This window comes from Monodon monoceros, unplaced genomic scaffold (assembly GCF_005190385.1).
Source record: "Monodon monoceros isolate NGI ecotype Baffin Bay Population unplaced genomic scaffold, NGI_Narwhal_1 Super_Scaffold_14, whole genome shotgun sequence".
Classification (NCBI taxonomy): Eukaryota; Metazoa; Chordata; class Mammalia; order Artiodactyla; family Monodontidae; genus Monodon; species Monodon monoceros.
Genome location: NW_021703770.1, coordinates 74,936,620 through 74,955,259, shown reverse-complemented (window position 1 = coordinate 74,955,259; position 18,640 = coordinate 74,936,620). Strand labels below are relative to the sequence as shown.

The 18,640-nt window shown below is 40.0% G+C and overlaps 1 protein-coding gene across 1 annotated transcript in view; it reads left to right on the top strand.

Annotated features, from left to right (window-relative positions):
* Nucleotides 1–200: 200 nt before the first annotated feature.
* SNTG1 (syntrophin gamma 1) overlaps nucleotides 201–18,640 on the top strand; it is a 327,320-nt gene continuing 308,880 nt past the window's right edge. Inside the window, exon 1 of the mRNA XM_029222453.1 lies at nucleotides 201–269. The gene's annotated coding sequence lies outside the window, so the exon portion shown is untranslated. The remainder of the gene's footprint in view (nucleotides 270–18,640) is intronic.

The window sequence follows — 18,640 nt, the reverse complement described above, 5'->3', positions numbered from 1 at the left end:
TCTTATCTCTCCTCTTGATGATTCACAAGGCTTTGAGAGAAACTGACAAGAAAATGTCGTAAAATTATATGTGATATAAGTGTGAATGGGACGCATGTGTTCCTTATGGATAAAGTGAGTAAATTTCAGTGTATAGATTTCACTCTTTCTCTTTTGAATGCTCACAGGCCTTTATTTTTGCTTTCTGCATCTAGACTACCCTCCAGAATGTTGAGATTGCCAGAGAAGTGACCTCCGCAAAAGGAAAATATTACTCCACTGAAATTCAAGTAAGACCGTTACTTTTCAATAAGTCATTGTGAGTAAAGTTATTGCTCTGCCAGAGAATGTTGTTTATTACCTACTTAGAATTTCCCAACATCAGGTATTGTATGTGTTCACTTCACATTATGCAAAGCCCATTCTACAGGATTTCAAAGTATCGTACCCTGCAAACCCCGACTGCGCCCAGGACAGGTCAGATGTTATAAATGACGAGAGGGGCAAAGGCAGTTGTAAAGGGGGTGATGGAACTTCATTTAGGGTGGCTATTCCTAGCCTCGACACACCTTCTGCAATCACAGGAGAGGATAAATGAGGAGGACAAATGCTACACTTGGTCTATAACACACCCTCTACCCGCATCGCCTGCTGTCACACGGAGTACTTACAAACCACATGTCTCAGCATGCACTGTTGATGGATTTCTTACAGTCTCTGCCCTGACCTGTAGAATTTCACTTGTGCCTCCCACGTGTTTGTCCACATTTAGAGCTAGACTGGCTTTTCCCATCTGAATGGAAAACAGCCCCACGAACAAGAGCACACTGGGCAGCCGCTGTGTGAGCCGCCCTTGCAGCTGGGTCCCCTGCCCCTGGATGGCGCGTGCTGCCCTGCCCACCAGGCTAAGGAGGTCTCAGCCTTCCCGGGCATTTTCCTTCTAATTGCCCAAACAAGGTTATTATAATACAAATACGTAATATCTGAACTGGTAAGTTTGAAGCTATTGCTGCTTTTCTGTGCTGTGAAGATGTTTGAGACCTTTGACCTTGTACTTTGATTCATCTGTCCCTGCTCTGTCCCCTCTTTGTGTTAAATGTCACATCTGCTCACAAGAGGTAGCTTCCGTTGGCCCATTTGCCTCCGGACTTGTTATTCAAATTCCCAGTCCTTTCAGGCATATTTGTGATGTTAGAACCACTGGCTTCACTAGTAAAACATTTCTACTTCTAGTTGTGCCGACTGTATTGTCTATCATGGAGAAAATGACACAATTGTCAAATGCAAAGACGCTTAGTCTTGAGTCCAAGACTGACTTCATATTCAAGCAACTTTCTTCATGCTTTCTAACTCTGATCTGCACTCCACCAGCCTTGCTTACAAGGGGATCTGATGACTCTACATCCAGGGGGAGGTGTGGCTCCAGCCCTGGTGTCTGGGGACCCTGGTCTCCGAGGTGGAAATGAGGAATGCTGACTTCCGTTACGGTTTTCGCTTATTGCTATTTCCATGAGAGTTTGAAGGAAAACACTCTAGTTTCTGTCTGTGACTCCAGCATCTACTATCATGCCAACATGTACAGGGTCCCAATAAATATTTCAGAAAAATTAATAAGTTGATGACAGTGTTTCTGGAGTTGCATTCTGTGTATTTCAAAGACATCCTCCCATAGATAAAAGTCTGCTATGTTAGGGTAAATTCCTCTGATTACTCTCCTTTCCAGCTCCCAGTCAGTATGGGTGGATTCTGGAAGCTCATGGCATTGCTTTCCTAAACGGACAGATTTTAGTATAGGCTGCTTTAGTCTTGATAATCCCATCTCTCCCTTATCTGGAAAATTCAGTCAAGAGAAAGTTGGATAATTCTGGCTGCTGAAGACCTATTGGCAGCCTCTCAGGGCTTAAAACACAGTATGTTTATGCATCTGTGTCTGGCTGTGAAGAAGATTCACAGGAAAGTCTTAAGGTCACTGTGAGATACCTTTGGTGATAAAGGAAATAACGAAAAGTTCTAAAATAAAGTCTCATACATGTTATCACTTTAAATGCTGAGTGTGGTATCGTAGCTGCAGGACAGAACTGGAGGAACCCTGGAATGTGGCAGCTAAACTGTTGAGGCTGTGATGCTCTCCTGTGAGTGTGGACCGAGTTCTCCTACTTCCCACCTCCACTCGGCCCTCCTACTTTCTGCACTGCAGCTGCCTTCCTTGCTAGCAGGCTGGAGTAGTCCTGGGGATGGCCACCCTGTGCCCAGGTGATAAAGCCTCTGCTGCAGTCGGTGCCTTGTCTCCTAACGTCCCTGAGGGCTCCCCTCCGCTGTGTACAAGGGCCCATCGGTAGCATGGCCTCTGCCGTTCCCACAGAGCAGGAGTCATCAAAGTCCAGCTGGTCCAGCCTCGTTGGTTTCCTGAGCAGACTCAGAGATGCTGGTACCAAGCCGAAGTGCAGGGCTCCAAGCTCACTGGGCAAACACTGACCTTGAAACAGGGGCAGGGCTGGCTTCATGGGAGGGGGAGCCACCGTGCACTCACAGGCACCAACAGCGCAGCCGCCGCTGGTATAATCTGCATTCCAGTTCCCTCTGCGCCGCCAGGCTCCACAGGATTTGACAAACGCACCGTGTCAGGAAGCCACCGCTATAGCATCAGAGAGAGGACTTTCACCACCTGCAAATATTCCCTGTGCTTCGCCTACTCAGCTCTCCTCCTTCTAACCTTCTGGAAACCACTGATTTCTAATCATTTCTGCAGTTTTACCTTTTCCCAAGTGTCCAGTGTTTAAGCCTTTTCACCTGGCTTCTTTCACTGAACAATATGTATTTAAGATTCATCATGTCTTTTTGTGGCTTGATAGGTGATTTTTTTAAGCTGAGTCATATGCCACTCTGTAGATGTACGTTTATTCCTTCGTCTGTTTGTTTATTCACTCACCTAAGAAGGAAATTATGAAGAAAGCTATTATAAACATTCAGGTGCAGATTTAATACATTTTGAACCATTTGGTTGAATACCTGCTAGTGCAACAGCTGCATCCATGGTAAGAATAGAGACAGTTTTGTAAGAAGCTGTAAAGCTGTCGTCCAGTTCCTGCCAACAGTGAGGGGAGTGCCTGATGTTCTGTATCCTCGCCAGCAACTGGTGGCGTCAGCTGTGACATTTTTTGTTTATTTTTAATATTAAACTTTTATAGTGTCTTTGTAAAATTAGGAACCCAAACATTTACAAGACACTTTAAAATATCCTCTCGGAGTAAGTAGAGATGTTTTCTTCCAAAATAAAAGTTTATTAACACTCTCCCAGGCGAATACACATTATGAGCAATACTTGGTAGGGGACACTGACATTAAAGAGTTAAGAACAGAAGATTTAAGTGGTTATAATTTATGCAGGTTCTATGAGGGAGAGTCTAAGAAGCCATGGGAGAAACTGAGTGAGATTTCTTGTTTCTTCTCCTTTTCCACCTGCCCCCTCCTTCCTCTCTCTCTTTCCACACACACACACACACACACACACACACACACACGCTGAGAACCTTAAGGAAATTGTAGGTGGTTGCCTAGCATGTAAGTTTTGGAGCTAATAAATTAGAAAATGCAGTTTAAAACAAGACAAGTGAATGCGCAAATGAACAGATATAGTACGGAGCCTCTTCAAGTCATAGTATATACTTCGTCAACGTTTATTCCACGTTGTCCTCCGCTTCTCTGCCAAGTGCAGCCACACCACTGGACATTTCTGACTTCTTGAGATTCCAGTTTTTCATAAAGTCTGTAACCACCACTCTTTCTCTCATTTCACCCATTTTCTGGTGTTTATCTTTATTGCTGCTATCTGGATCTAGTTTTGTTTCATCCTAAATCTCATCTTTCCTCAATGCTGTGAACTCTGTGTGGTACTGATTATTCAAGGGAATCCTCTTCCCTCTGTTAAAAGCCTTCTTACCATGCAAGACCCAAACACAAATCCCACCATCTTGCACAAAGTTTTCAGGCATCCTAATCCTAATTAAGTGCATTTTTCTATTCATTTGCATGATAACATTTTAGATTAGGTTTGTCCGTTTTCCCTACCAGAGTGTGGAATCTTAGCGAGAAAGTCTTGCATTTTGCTTTATTTCTGATAGTCCTTGTTCAGCCCTAGTTATTTGATGTCTGAGCCCTGGGTCTCCAGGCTAACGCTGCTGGCACTGACCACCCTGGACCAGGTGTCCAGTGAACTTAACCTGCCTCAGACCTATGTCCCTATACCTTCTCCAGTCTCCACACCCATTTCTTTGCACCTCACAACCCTGAGATATTGAGCCCGGTTCTTTGAACCTGATCCTTGTGTTTGATTTTCCTAATGGACTTTAACATAAATGTGACCCCTGGTCCTTTTAGTTATCTCGACACAATTCTATCATCCGCCTTTGCACAAACTAAAGCTCCAAGAACCACCACCTGGATAGCATTTTCCTGTTCCACCTCCACAGATTGGCAGAGGGCGCTCAGCAGGTGCGTTAAGGCGCTATTTACGCAGTGTGCATGCTTATTATGTGTTTAATTGAATTGCGCTGAACTGGTATTTACATCACTGCTTCAACAAGTCACCATCCTGAGTATTTAAAGAAGAAAATAACGCTAGTACAATGGACAATGGTTAATAGCTTTCTTATTCCTTTTTTACACTTTATTTCTTTTTTAATGTGGTTGCTAATATGTGTATAAAAATGTTCAAGGTAAGGAAATGATGCGAAATTTCATCTGTAAGAACGGCGCTGCACACAGCGTCCCTGTCTGTGCCGGGGCTCCAAGCGCTGGCTGGTCTGTCCCATCACGCGGCACTGGTGGAGCAGCCAGCCTGACTGCCTGGAGCCGGTGCTGAGCTGCTCTGCTTCTGAGTCCAACTCAACACTAGCAGTTTTCTCCCCACATTAGGTACATGTTCATTCCAGAACCCAAAGACAGCCCAGCAGAAATAGTACAAGGCGCCGGAAACAGCAACCTGTCCTTTACTGTGAAAGGGACTGTTGACAGTCTCCACCCACCTGGGCCCTAGAAACTTGGGAGGAACATACTGAATCCAACACGGATAAGATGGATTTATGGGTGAAATTAATAGAGTGGAAATACTTGCTCACTGTTAGCCTATGGCTTTATTATGTTTTCTAAAATACGCTTAGATGTCATAGATCAATCAGTGTTTCTCAAAATAGAGCACACACTAGAATCACCCGGATGGCTGGCCACAGCTCAGGTTTCTGGGCCCCTGGCCCAGAGTTTCTGATTCAGTAAGTGTGAGCTGGAGCCTGAGAATTCGCATTTCTCAAAGTTCCCGGGTGCTGCTGAAGAAGGGAGCACGCTTTGAGAGCCACTAGAGACTGAGACGGGTGACTCACGTTGCAAAGCAAGGTATAAGTTGACCATGCTGCGATTTGTCAGCTGATACCTATCTGCTTCTTCCTGAGTTTGTTCTGTGGGTAAGGGGAGCTGACAGCAGTCACACTCCAGGCTACGAGGTGCTCTAAGGCACTGCCCAAACTCCTGCGTGTGACATTTACACAGCAGAACCGAATGCTCAGTACATTTCAGGAGAGATTCAATTTTAGTACGAATATTGAATATTCTACGCACAAAATATAGTATCTTTACAAAAAAGCATAAAAATAAAAAGAGAAAAGATTTCAAATTGATGTCAGTAGCAGACCTAAGAACTGAGGCTCTTTGACTCTTAATTCTAAATTCTTTCCTGAGTTAAGTTCTAACGTAGGCTGTTTCTCCTCTAGAGAACATTTGAGTGAGGATTATCTTGTGAACAATGGGCAGCATTTGGTTACGTTATGAGCATTTTCTATTTTTAAGATTAAATTATCCGTAACAGTTGTTTGACAGCTTTCATACATCCGTTCATCAACTCAGCAAACGTGTACCAAGTACCCGCTACACACCATGGATATGGTTAAGATATAAATGTGCCTCTGTGCAGCCCGCAGTCCAGTGATTTGTGACTGGGTCTTTACGGGGGAAGGCCATGCTTTCTGCTTCTGATTCTTCCTAGAACAGTTTTATATTTCACTGCGTAAGATGATGTGTGTAGCGCAAAATTCAGCTGTTAACCGTGCTTTATGACTGAGGAGGTCGGTCAGAACAAAACTAGTAAAACTCATGTTTCATGTTTTCTGCTCCTCAAATTACAATTCAGATTGATTTTTATTCAGTGCGTCATATTAAAAAATAAAGGGATATTTTGGATTCTCTCCAAAAGATATATTTCTGTGTCACAAACTCAGATGGCTGCTGAAGCAACCAACCTGCACTACTAAATTAAGGGACAGTTGTTGTGTGCAATGAAAATTAAGTACGTACTGATTTAAGTCGCTGTTGACGACTTTGGTAGCATCAGTCGGAGGATGCCTGTTCCCAGTCTGTTGGAAATGCATAGCGCCAGTGGAACTGTTTCTCTTGAGGAAAGACATAAAGACTTGGCTATACCTAAGTAATACGTCATATTTCAAATGGATGTTCTTTTCTGTTTGAAAACCTCAGAAAGGTATGGTCACAGCAGGTTCTCTTCTTATTTTTTCCCTAACATTTGCCAGTGTCTTTATTTTAAAGGTGTATTCTTTCAATAAATCTTCTGCACCCTCTTGCAGATGTGTAAGCATGTTAACACATCCTAGCGACACAGATGGCAGAGCCTGCCCATGTCACAGATCATCAGGCTGGTCCTTTGGGGCAAGAGCTGTTAGCAAGTCAGCATCCCGGGCCAAGTGAGGGGCTGCCACCTGTTCGCTTCTGCAGTAGAGGAAGCAAGGTGGCCAGAGTGTCTGTAGGAAAAAGGTGGAGTGACAAGATAATGAGAGTGAATTGGGCTGCGGTAGAATAGTGCAATTACATTACAAATGGCCTTTCGTTGCCCACAAGCCATGCTGGGTTAGAGTACTTTCTAGAGAAGCAGTTTGTTATTTTTTTCTTTTACTGCTCTTTTTCCAGATTTTACCAGTTCAGAAGTTTTCTGTTTTCATCTGTCTTGCCATATGTCATAAATACTCATTCTTTTTTAAAGCTGGCAGGTTTATGGGACTTTTTGTCAAAAACATTAGGCTGTTTTTTTTAATATTAGGCTGTGATTTTCCAAGAAACAAAAGGCTCAGAGAGGTGTCAAACTGCCTGTAGCTGTTTGGTGATGGTAAGAAGACCAAAATTCTACTCTAAAAATGGTATTTATTCTCAGTTTGTTTCATCAGAATCAACATTGTAAGACAAGGGAGAGCAACGCTTTGCAAATTTTTATTAATCTTGAAACCTCGAGTTCTTGGCCCTGGTTGTTCCCATGCTCCAGGTGAATGGGCCATTATTCAGTTCATTCCCCAGAGTGCAATTTGAAAGAGTTTGGCAAATCACTTACTTTGCTGTCTTTGGTTAATTAACTGCAAATTGTTTTGAAAACCCCATGCGTTTAACACAGAACTGTGAGGGGAACCCATTCTGGAGATGAGACCAGTGACAACAATTACTGTTAAATGTTTGTCCTCAATAAATTCGTATCTGATGACAGGACAGTAAAGGGCGGGGTCTCCACATCCCGCCGCGCTCACTTACCTCCCAGTGCTTACCAGACCCCGCGGAGTCCGAGACCATGGACACGGCTACGTGTGGCCGGATAGCTGAGAGCGGGCGGCCCAGGCCGGCCATGGATGTCCTGGCGAGAGTGCCGGGCTGCTTGGCACGCACTCTGAGCAGAGCAGAAAATGGCAAGGAGAGGTTTGTGTGTCTGATTAGTTTTGTTTGTTTTTTTTAAAGAACAAAACCGGAAGCAGTTTGTTGTCCTCAGATTCTACTGGCCTGGGAGGTGGGGACCTCTGGCTCAGCTCTCCTCTTCTCTGACTGGGAAATGGACTTCTGTTCTTTAGGCCTCAGTTATTGCACCTGTACAATAAGGAGCTTAGCCCCAATCCACTGTGACATTCTAATCCCACTTTCCCTAAGGATTAAGGTGGCAGCCTGCAGGCATAGGCATAGGGTTAGTTTTGAGAATACAAATAAATCTGACAAATACAAAGTTAATCATGCCTTTCTCTTACAGTGTGCTCATTTGCTTTATTTATCGTATTAACAAAAGAGCTAAATCTCTATGATATTTCAAATACCTATAAACAGGTAAAGTAAGCAATGATTGTAGTATTTGTCTACAGTCTATAGTATTGTAGTATTAATTTTAAAGCAAAGCTTCATTTTTAACATTGGAAAGAATACTAAAATGTGATTCTACTTAGAAGACTTTCCTTGTGGCTTAGATTCACCTTTTGTCATTTGAAAGCTTAATTTCTTCTCAGATGCAACCAGGATGCTTACATTATTTTAGGTACCTTGTTAAAGCCTTTGAGTACTCTATCTTCCTATATTAATATAAAGATACAAATTCCTTGGTAGAAACATACATCAGTATAATTTATTTAAAATAGCTATTCTGATTTCAGTGCTGTTTTCACAAAGGGGTAGTTATCCTCTTTATAAAGTACGTCACAAAACTCTAAGAGTTGAATCCATAAGATAAGGGTTTAGTGTTGTCCTTGGTAACAAGATATATGAATTATTACAATTTAATGAGTATCTTTTATGGAGGCCCTCTACTAATCGCTTTACACCTGATATTCATTTGATGATTTAGAGATGAACAAGGTGGCACGAATGAAAGGCTAAGAAAAGCTTATATGACATTATTGTGAACAGACCCCAGCCCTGAGAATGAACAAGATTTGCTTTCAAATGAAATTTTATGCATTCTGCATTTAATTAAATCTAGAAGTGGCTTAAGAGAATTATAAAGCATAACAAAGTATGCTACTTTAGAATAACCACTAGAAACTTCATTTCCAGCCACTGCCCTAATTACGAATGGTTACAAGTATCCACTGTACATCAAGGAGTTAGAAGACATACCTATAGTTTATGTTGAGGTGGAAACATATTTCACTCCATGAGCCAAAATGTGTTAGAATCTCTCAGCAAAGAAAGGGTACCAGTGACCAACTTTTTGTTTTAAATTTTGACAATATATTTAATTAAAGTCTATTTTTAGAGAATCGCCTCATTATGTTCTACTTTTACTCTTGCCCTTAAAATGTTTCATTGCATACCTTTTAATTTAAAATTTGTTGCATGAATTGAAGTAATGAACCAAAAGCTGTGTTGTGACTATTATTTATGTGATTAAAAAGAAAATGTTATTTGTTTTCAACGGTGAAAAACTTGATGCTTTTGACTTTAAAATATTATTTATTTATAAAATGTGCATCAGATTCCAATGTGATAAGTTCTTCAAGATATGAAAGATGGTGTACCAAAGTGGATACATTTTAGTTTAGATTTTAGAAAAAATTGGATTCAGCATGCAAAGACAAAGAAATCTAAGTATATGTGTATCTTTGACTTGAGTTTCTTTATTAATTTATATAACCCTCTTATTAACAGAAAGTTTTGTCTGCTGTCATGGCAGCAAAATTCGTCTATAATTTTATTTTTGGACTTTGTTTTAGTTACCAATTGCTGTGCATTAAATTAGCACAAACTTAACGTCTTACAATAACTTTTATTTATTGTCTCCAGGTGTCTGTGGGTCAGGAATCTGAGCGCAGCCTGCTGGGCCCTCTGCAGGGTGTTCTCGAGGTGTCATCCTAGGTGTTGGCCAGGGCTGGCGTCTCATCTAAAGTTCTCAATGCTGCTTCTGATCCTATTTGTTTGAGTTATTCACTCTGGACCTCTCTCTTTGAGCCAATTAGATAAGAAGGAATCAATTAATTTAAACCACTTAAAACCACATAAGTAAGAAAGATAAAGAGAATTCATTACAGTGCAGGAGTCTGATATAGGAAGTATTCCGAGAGACCCTAGAGGTGCCCCCAGGATTAAAGAGAGCTGCAGACACAGCAGCTGTTCAAGGAACATAGCAACAAGCAGCAAAGTGTGAGAAATAACACAGAAATGTTTATTTGTGGGGGCATCTCTTTCGTTGCATAACTTTGAAAATGTTTTCAGCTCTAATAATTTTGGAGTTTAGACCAACAGATTTCAGACTAGTCAGAAGGTAAAGTTATTTTCGGGGTCTTCAGAAAGCACACAGTCTAAAGCCATCACCTAGCCTTGACATTGCCAACCCTCCTGGTCAAACAAGAGGACCCACTCCTAGAAAGTTAAGACTTTTGCGGGGTTTCTAATCATGACAGTCACCGTTTTTGATGGTGTTAATGACAGTTCCCTCTACCAGGATCATGGCTGTGACCTCCTCAGCATCTTTGTGGGGGAGCCCGTCTTATCTCTACTTACTGCAGCTACTTATCCTCGGAGCCGTTGTGTGTGTGCAGAATCTAAGATGCTTTTGTTGGCTCAGCGTTTTTGCCTCTGTAAATGCATGCCGCTGTAATTTTGAATCTAAGCAGTCCCTCTCTCTTCTCACTCTACCGCATTTAAAAGAATAAAAGTAACAAGGGGTAACACTGGAAGCTGGAGGATGGAGAAAATTCAGTAGTGATAGCGAGATACTGAGGAACAATAAACTTAGTTATTTGAAAACATGAAAAAGGGTTTAGGGTGATGGATGGTGACAGTGCAATACTGGTCTCCTGTGGTCTGTTGAATAATGTCATGGCCACCCAACACATTCACCAGTGCCAGAAGGTAGGGGAAAGTCACCATAGCACCCTGGAGACCCACGTCACACTGCTAGATTAACCTTCGGAATCACACTTGTGCATCCAGAATACATTGAATCTGGGTCAGGTATTTTTTAATCATATTCTTGAAAAATCTAAATTCCATAAGAACTTTATTTCAGAACAGGGTCAGATGCCGCCTATTTCGGGGAAATGGTCTGATCATGTTTAAGAGTATTTACAGATACTTAGTAAAACGTTATCTCCCTCCTAGTGTGTTAACACTGTTTACGATTTTCTTCAGAATTCTGTTTTCTCATTGATCGTTAGCAGCCCACAGTGTCATTTAAATGATTGCAGACAAACATCAAATTTAAGAATGTTTCTGTGTAATACAAGGTCATGTCCTTGTTCAGATCTAGGATGGGTGTCGTCCAGCACGAAGCCTGTAATACTGCGTGTGTGTGTGTGTGTGTGTGTGTGTGCGCGCGCACATGTGTCCATGCCAGTGTACTTAGAACTATTTACATGAGATTGAGGACAGGAGCAGGTGAGTGTGGTGTGAGCTTACTAGTCGCATTGGGGAGTAACTTGGCAACTTCAAGGAGGGATATTCTATTTGCTACTCTGTTAAAAGACGAACTGAGACATATTAAATATTGTGAGAATTTATATGATCAAAAAATTGATTCCGTTCGGGCAGCACCAAACCTGAAGTGGTTAGGAGCCCTCCACCCACGGGGGCTGGGAAAGAAGCAGCAAAAAGTGGAGTGAGGAAATGATGAGATCAGCTGTATAAGCCGCTGCCTTGCTTGGAAAAGCCTATGGCTGTTTCTGATGGGTTATCCTTAGGTTTTGATTTCTTAACCTTGACGCATTTCGGGCTGAGGTTTCGGTTTGCTTATGTAGGCTGCTAAGGCACTAAAGCCACCTCAGTCTGATGGCTCCCTTGTTGAATTAACAACTTTTCTCATTTTAGGGCTATAGCTTTTCCTGCTCATAACTCAGTAACTTCAGTGAGAGAGACTACTGATCATTAATTATTTTGAGCACATTGAGCAGGGCAGACATGAAAAAATGTTTTATATTAAATAAGTGGTTTACTGAAAGGATCTTGAGCATTGGGAAGAGGAAGAAAAAAGAGAAAAGAAATCTATAGATTCATACATTAATTATTGTAGAAAGTTTTGCCTTCAAATAAAATCTGTCTTAATGTTTTATGAAAAGGTCATGTTTAGTCATGCTTTTCTTCTATCTTATATTAAATTTTCATTATTATAATGTAATTTCTACATCAGGAAGGAGAACAGATATAAAGAAGATAAATAAATAGACTGAGGGCAAAGAAATTAAAATAAATAATATTGTTTTATACAAACTGCAAGTGGGTATGAACTGCTCTAACAATGAACAGTTTAATAAATAGCAGAAGGATATAAATCAGAATTTTAAAAATAAATAAAATAAACTCAAAATGGATTAAAGACCTAAACGTAAGGCCAGACACTATCAAACTCTTAGAGGAAAACATAGCAGACACTCTATGACATAAATCACAGCAAGGTCCTTTCTGACCCACCTCCTAGAGAAATGGAAATAAAAACAAAAATAAACAAATGGGGGCGTAATGAAACTTAAAAGCTTTTGCACAGCAAAGGAAAACATAAACAAGACAAAAAGACAACCCTCAGAATGGGAGAAAATATTTGCAAATGAAGCAACTGACAAAGGATTAATCTCCAAAATTTACAAGCAGCTCACGCAGCTCAATATCAAAAAAACAAACAAACAACCCAATCTGAAAATGGGCAGAAGACCTAAATAGACATTTCTCCAAAGATATACAGATTGCCAACAAACACATGAAAGGATGTTCAACATCACTAATCATTAGAGAAATGCAAATCAAAACTACAATGAGATAACATCTCACACCAGTCAGAATGGCCATCATCAAAAAATCTACAAACAATAAATGCTGGAGGGGGGTGGAGAAAAGGGAACCCTCTTACACTGCTGGTGGGAAAGTAAATTGATACAGTTACTGTGGAGAACAGCATGGAGGTTCCTTAAAAAACGAAAAATAGAACTACAGCAATCCCACTACTGGGCATACACCTTGAGAAAACCATAATTCAAAAAGAGTCATGTACCGCAATGTTCATTGCAGCTCTATTTACAATAGCCAGGACATGGAAGCAACCTAAGGGTCCATCGACGGATGGATAAAGAAGATGTGGCACATATATACAATGGAATATTAGCCATAAAAAGAAACAAAATTGAGTCATTTGTAGTGAGGTGGATGGACCGAGAGTCTGTCATACAGAGTGAAGTAAGTCAGAAAGAGAAAAATAAATACCGTATGCTAACATATATATATGGAATCTAAAAAACAACAAAAAAAATGGTCATGAAGAACCTAGGGGCAAGACAGGAATAAACTCGCAGACCTACTAGAGAATGGACTTGAGCAAATGGGGAGGGGGAAGGATAAGCTGGGACGAAGTGAGAGAGTAGCATGGACATATATACACTACCAAACGAAAAACAGATAGCTAGTGGGAAGCAGCCGCATAGCACAGGGAGATCAGCTCAGTGCTTTGTGACCACCTAGAGGGGTGGGATACGGAGGGTGGGAGGGAGGGAGATGCAAGAGGGAAGAGATGTGGGGACATATGTATATGTATAGCTGATTCACTTTGTTATAAAGCAGAAACTAACACACCATTGTAAAGCAATTATACTCCAATAAAGATGTTAAAAATAAATAAATAACTTAGCAGTTAAATGCTTTCTTCACCAGAGAACTTGCTATAATGCTTTTAAATTTCCCTGAGGCACTATGGTATGTTCCTGTATAGACCTTTAACTATTTGAACAAAGATAATAACATCCAGAAGGATCTAAAAATATAATTAAATATTAGATGTCAATTAATACAAATAAATTGCACTATTATTGGTATTCTATAAATGCTCTCAGAAATGAGGAGAAAAATCCTCAGAAATGTGTCTGAAGAGGATCTTGGTTATATAAATATATGTGTAGAATTGGAATAATTGCTTCCCTCCGGAAATAATAGCTTTAGGTTCTAGAGAGAATTTAATTGCATATGTAAAAAGGCAATTTTTCCTAAACTCAGTGTCTATTCATGGGTTTGTTTTAAGACAGTGTTAATGTAGTTCTCAGGGAACGGAGACTCTCCAGGGGTTCTTGGTCCATATTTGCATTTGAATAAGCAGAGCCCCCTAAGAGAGAACAGGCACTTACACACCTGTGTTCTCCTTGCTTTAATCACAGCCTCAGTTGCCTGCTATATAAGTTGCTCTGAGGTGAGGGGAGAAAATGCTTGCATCCTGAGGAGAGCATTATATCTCTTTTGTGTTTCTATCTTGTTTGCTTTTTTTTTTTTTAAGAAAGCTCTGAAGAGTGAAAGATGTCTCAACTTGAATAGGTTTCTCTCTAGAATACCCATCCAGAGCTATCACCTTAGTATGAAGTGACATTTCTACAATTTACTCTTCTGGTTAATTTCTCTTTCTAGTGGAAAAATGTTTTTAATTGACATAACATTGTGTAAGTTTAAGGTGAATAAGGTGATGATTTGATAGATTTATATATGATCACCAAGGTAGGGTAAGCTCACATCCATCACATCACTTAATTCTTTCTTTTTTGTGGTGAGAACTTTTAAGATCTACTCTCTTGCACCTTTGAAGTATATTGTACAGTGCTGCTAACTGTAAACACAGTAGTATGCATTAATTAGACCCCAAGAGTTTAGTCATCTTCTAAACTTTGATCAACACTTCCTCAATTCCTACAACCCCCAGCCCCTGGTAACCACCATTCTACTCTCTGTCTCGATGAGTTTGGCTTTTTCAGATTCCATGTATAAGTGAAAACATACAGCATTTCCTTCTCTGACTTACCTCACAGCATAATGACCTCATGGACCATCCATGTTGTTGCAAATGGCGGATTTCCCTATTTCTCGTGGCTTAATAATAGTTCATTGCATATATAAAAAATCTTCTTTATTCATCCACTTATGGACACTTAGGAGGGTTCCCTATCATGGCTATTGTGCATAATGCTTCAATAAATATGGGGTATCCTGTTATCCTGTTTACATTTCATTTGGACACACACCTCAAAAGTGGGATTGCTGGATCATATTGTAGTTACATTTTTGCTTAAAAATTTAAAATTTTAATTTTTACCACTGAACTAATTTACATTCCCACCAACAATCAAGAAGGATTCCCCTGTCTCTGGACTCTCTCACACACTGGTTATCTCTTGTCTTTTTTATAATAGCAATTCCAACAGGTGTGAGGTGGTATCTCATTGTGGTTGTGATTTGCATTTATCTGATCATTAGTGATGTAATCACTGTTGTGTAAGGACTTACTAATGCCATTTTATTAATTATTTTCAGAATATTTTGTAGTATAAATTGTTCCTTTTTTTCCTTCTTATGATGCCTCCCTTTGTGAGTTGGTGATTTTCCACAACGTAATTGCAATTAGCTGTAATTAAAAATGCGTTAACATGTTGAGTAATAACTAGATGGAGATAGATGGATAGAAAGATAGATATAGAGATAGATAAATAGATATAGATGAATAGATAGATAGCAAGAGGTAGATCTTGATATATGTAGAGACAGATAAGTCATATGTATGTATATGGTTATAGGTGCAGATGTGTTTTACATATATGTGCATGTGTGTATACATATGGTTGTATATATAGCGTGTATTATATATAGTTATATATGAATAACAAGCTTTTTGCTGAAGTGGGCTTCTGTCAATTTCTAATCTTTAAGAAGATAAACTTACTAGCACAGTAGAACCCTGTCTCTGTCTGCCGCTTATATATGCAGCAAGCGTTTTCACATCTACCTGCCAGATATAACACCCCCAGAACTTCTCTCTTTCCTCTTTGTGCTCTTCTACATTGAATAAAAAAGCTGAAGACATTTTCGTCCAAATAATTGAAAACACATAAAGGTTACATTCTTCAGCCAGCCAGACTTGGATAAGGCAGCGAATAGAGACAGCTCAGATAAGAGGAGAAGATAGCTTGAAGGTTGCTTCTAGAAATGTTCTAAATTGGCCCGTTACCAATCATGACACGTTTGTTCTTTAACATCGTGCATTTCAGTTTTTATAAACTGTTCTGTAAAAAACTGTCATTCAGTTTTCATAAGAACCTCATACCCTCCGTAATTCTAGGAACGTTGTATAGGTAAACAACTAGATGTCCAACAAAACAGCAAATCAAGTTTCTATCCTGGCCTTCTGACTACGATCTCAGTACTTTTTCTTTGACACTTGGTCAAAGACTCTTGCGGATATTGGTCAAGTCAGGTGAGGTGTTCTGAGATTTTACAGAAGTAATTTACTAGTACAATCCCACCAACTACATCCCACCAACTACAGCATCAGAAATAATAAGGACATAAACAAGAGAATTTTTTGTATTGAGCTCATAGAACTCCTGAAATGAACTCCAGTTAATCACCTTCATATATTTTGGTGGATAAAGATCTGTAAGCAAATTACTGATATTAAACTTTTATCTCAAGATGTAAGTGAACTACACTTTTCGTTAAAATTGATGTTTTAATAACATGTTTTTTGTTGGTAAATTCTGAGCTTGAAGGAAGAATCTACTCACTTCCTCTACATATGCTTTTGGTTATCATTGGGTTTATTATCTGATTTACATCTTTTCATTACACCTTTTCTAGTATGGATTTTTGAAATTTAATAATGTGATAATTTAAAATCTGCAGGAAGCATGTGGATAACAACTGTTTATTCAGTGGAACCATGAGAGGCGAATGGGTGACGCAGGGAACATTGTTTTCTAACTGTAATTTAACTTACTGAAATTCTCTTTCGAGGAATGCAAATCATCTTAACTGAATTACTTTTCTGACTCTTCCAATAACCGTGGAAAAAATATGGAAGACATATAGTATTTAATTTACTTCAAATTGAATGTCAGTGTGTTTTTATCATTTAGAGAAACTTAGATATGTACTTTCAATAAATTATACGTATTGTACCTGTAACATAAATCATATTAAGTGAAAAAGAAAAATCCAAGAATTTTTATCCCCTGTATGAGAATATCTTTAGAACTTTTACCTAGGATCCCATTTCCTTTATCCTAAGGTTTGCATATACATAATTAGATTTTGTATTGCCAGATAACTCTCCAGAATGGTGAACCAGACTATTACGCTGGAGAAAAAAAAATTCTACTTCATTATGTCCTATTATCTTTATTGCTTTTTCTCCCATATTAAGGTTTTCAGTACCTCTCATTTAAAACTTTGAATATGAAGTTATGTGGGGACACGGTGTTTTTTCCCATAGTTGTAGAGCTTTTCCTAATATTATCTGCTCTACAATAAGTTTTTCTGATTGATTTTGGTGGCATCTTGATTTATATATTTAGTTGCAACTCATAAATTGGTCCATCTTAAATCTCCTCATTGCATTCCTTTGGTGTCCGGAGCCGTACCAGCACCACTGTGTTTGTTTCTTTGGCTTTGCAGCGTTTCCACGCACTTGTTTTCTGTTCAGAATGAGCCCCGCGTCAGATGGCAGCACAGCCCACACGGCACGGTGGTCAGCTCTCCTGTTTGCTGCCTCTGCACCAGGCAAGTCCTCGTGTCAGTAACTGACTTCAGACTATTAGAAAGAAACAGCATCTCCAGGTTAAACCTGCGGGCTCTGCAGGTGGGGAGGGGAAATCATGCACTCGGGCAGCTTGTCCTACCAGCAGTTGTCTTTCCGTGTCCTGAGCTGCTACTGATTATTTCTCTGGAAATGGGATGGCCAGTAAGTTTACAAGACAGTACAGGACAAGTGGAACTGAATTAGAGACCTTCTCCGTCCTCCGTGTAATCTTCAGGCAGCTGCACAGCCCATTCTGGTTCTGCAAGCCCCTGCATCCTCCTTTGCTTCAGTGTTTCATAAGGTAAATCTGGTGCAGTCCCAGCCCCGCTAGTTTACTTTTGTGACAGACGATAGATATCAAGGAAGTGTTTATAATAGAAAAGGAGACAGAATTATCGCCAGAAATATTAATATCATCAGCAAAGTATAGTAAAGCATCCATTTCTTCCTTTATGTCATATTTTCTTTTAACTAACAATGTGAAGCTTCTAGAACTTTTTATTGAATAGCTTGAGAAGACAGCCTAAGCAGCTATTAATGCTGCAATTCAGAGAATCAGAGTGTTCTTCTATGATCCCTTACTTTCCCCACAGCCCAGGTTATTATGACCTTGGATTTTCTGGTATCATAGTCACGAGGAGGTTCAGATCTGTCAGCAGAAAGTAAACAATATAGTAGAAAAGTGAAGGGATTTCAAAGCTAAACTGCCTGAGTTAATGTCTGTTTCCAACACTCTGTCATTGGGACCCTGGGGGCAAATTATTTTCATTTTTGTTGAAAATTTCACATGAAATGCTTAGTAGAGAATTTGCTTGTAGATTATGGTTAGGGTCATCTTACGTGAGAAGTGACATCCAAGGAGACTTAGTCATGCTTAGGTGTGGAATGCACTTTCTTGGGGAGAGACTTTCTTCCATTCGTTAGGAGTATTTTTTTTCCTTTGCGTGTTTAAAATTTTTATATTTACTTATTTAGTTAGACAAAACTGTTGAAACAAAGTGGATTAGGATCCAACTTCTAATGTGCTCCCAGAAGAGCAAGTCAACTAAATCAGAGTTAAGCCCACAATTCTGGTTGAGCAACCTTTGGGGGATTTGGGCCCAAGAGGACCAAACCCCATTTGTGGTTGCAGATCCTGAGAAAATACAACAATGATGAATGCAGCTCAGCAGCGGTCCAGCTCGTGCATGGTCCTGTCTGGAGCCCGTGGTGAATGTAGAGGCTGGTCTACTCAAAGCCCATCTCACTCCTCTTCCAGGGTACCTGTGACAGTTACAGCAGGGATGCAAAGCTACACAGAGTTCCCGCACTCCTTGTATGGGATTTAAG